This window comes from Garra rufa, chromosome 1, assembly GCF_049309525.1.
Source record: "Garra rufa chromosome 1, GarRuf1.0, whole genome shotgun sequence".
NCBI classification, from domain to species: Eukaryota; Metazoa; Chordata; class Actinopteri; order Cypriniformes; family Cyprinidae; genus Garra; species Garra rufa.
This window is the reverse complement of record NC_133361.1, coordinates 13,710,910-13,712,911: the sequence shown is the minus strand read 5'-3', so window position 1 is coordinate 13,712,911 and position 2,002 is coordinate 13,710,910. Positions and strand designations below refer to the sequence as shown.

Sequence of the window (2,002 nt, the reverse complement as noted above, 5' to 3'; positions counted from 1 at the left end):
CTGTATCTAATCTTGTACTATGTACGCAAACCTTTTATAGTTATGTTTTCTGTCATGATTGTTCTTTGTTAAAGATACTTAAGTCTTTCCCTGAGTTTGTATGGAATTATAAATTCTGCAGTAATAATAATACAAAAATTTGAGCGACAGCGACACCTCATGGCATCAGTAACATGACAACCCTACCCAGTACGCTCTCCTCCATGTTTACAACATCTGCACACAGGAGACGTCGATCAGTTGCTCAAAGATCTTACCTTTGGAGAAGACTGTTGATTTTACAATCGGAAAATTTAAGTATTACTATTTAGAAATTAAAATAACTTTAGAATGCATTGCTAGCCCACTCCAACACGTACCAACAATAATAATGATAAATGCTGACTAATAATTAATGATATTTTTAGTTAAACAAGCATAATGTTGTTGTTTTTTTCAATGAAGTAATGAATAAATGCATACGCTTATGAAAATGTTATATTTTATTTACTGACAACATCAGGAAACATGAATAAATTAGTAAAATAATAAAAGTAACCATGAACATAAATAAATACACATGGAGCAAAGCTTTATTAAACATATTGGTCTTCTAGTCTTTTTGATGAAGAGACCGCAGCAACATCTGGTCCAGATGAAACAAAGGGCAGGTGGAGTGATGGAGGGTCTCATTTCCAGGATGCTGCTGTGGATTTCTCCTTTCTTACTGCACACACCAGTCTGCAGACATTTCAGATCATACAAAGATGCACAAATATAATACAAAAACTGTCATTTTAACAGCACAGTGTCATTAGATCTCTGTATTGGAAGTTACAAAATGATCAATCTTTATATTAAGTTTCGGATTTTACTTTTCCCCAAAAATGCTGCAGTCACCTTTCCTTTCAGGTCCTGCTCCACCACAAAACATCTGCAACAAAGTCACATAAATCAAGAATCAGAAAAGTTCTGTTATAGCTCTGTTTGAAATGAGTTTGAAGTTCAGTTAGGCCTACTATATGTATATGTGTTTATTTACATTACTTACATTAATGTAAAGCAGTGACAGTGAATTCTCACATAACGTCCATCACTCACTCAGATGTTTTGTGTTGTGTGTTGCTCTAGTCTAGAACATTTTCCTGTCATTTGTTAAATAGACATTTATTAAACGTCTTTAAAATGTATATGTTTTATGTAAATCCGCTTTTAAAGACGTGCGTGTGCTACCTGAAGCTTAATGTTCGCTTTACGTCATAAAACATGTTTTAACAGCGAAATCACAAATATACTATAGCATACTGTATAACATCTTGGCACCTTATGCAAATCAACAGTTTACGATAAAGTAGCTCAACAAATATGATTTTTAAGACAGGGAACCGTGTTTTGGTTGTAATACTCACATTTGTAAACACCCTCGCCGTGGTTCTCAATCACATTCGATGATGACGTTTTGGCCTCCTGTGGACTCCTGGGATTGAAAAGTATCCATCGATGAAGACTTCAGGATCTGGGCTGAAGCAGTAGGACATCCGGGGATTTCTCGCCTACTCTTTTGTGAATACTGAGGTTTCGGACGTACTTCTTTCTTCACGTACTCTTTTTTTCCTACTATATAGTAGTTAAGTAGGCATATTCGGACGCACTTTAAGTAGACGTACACCCGAATCTCGCGAGAATTAGTGCATTCGCCTTCTAATTCTCGCCTACTCTTTTATAAATACTTAGGATTCGGACATACTTATTTGCTCGCCTACTGCTTTTCCCTACTAAATAGTAGAGAAGTAGGCGATTTCGGACGCAGCCACATTCTGGACTTCAATCCCCATAAGCCACTGCACCAATCACTGCGCACAGCTGCTCCTCGTTTCCCACTGAACTGATTGCTGCATACACCTGTTTATCATTTACCCACATGCATTTAAGCCACTCACACACACAGCCACCTTGCGAAGTCTTATTGTTCCTATGGTCGTAATTCTAAGCATTTATCTCTGTGTTGGATTCTCTGTGTATG

The 2,002-nt window shown here is 36.9% G+C and overlaps 1 long non-coding RNA gene across 1 annotated transcript; it reads right to left on the bottom strand.

The window, feature by feature from the left end:
- Positions 1–587: 587 nt before the first annotated feature.
- Positions 588–1,199, bottom strand: LOC141331207 (uncharacterized). The gene is made up of 3 exons (XR_012355245.1): positions 1,031–1,199; positions 880–913; positions 588–720 (listed from the first exon to the last, which is right to left on the bottom strand). It is a non-coding gene; the product is annotated as an uncharacterized lncRNA (long non-coding RNA).
- Between the last annotated feature and the right edge of the window lie 803 nt (positions 1,200–2,002).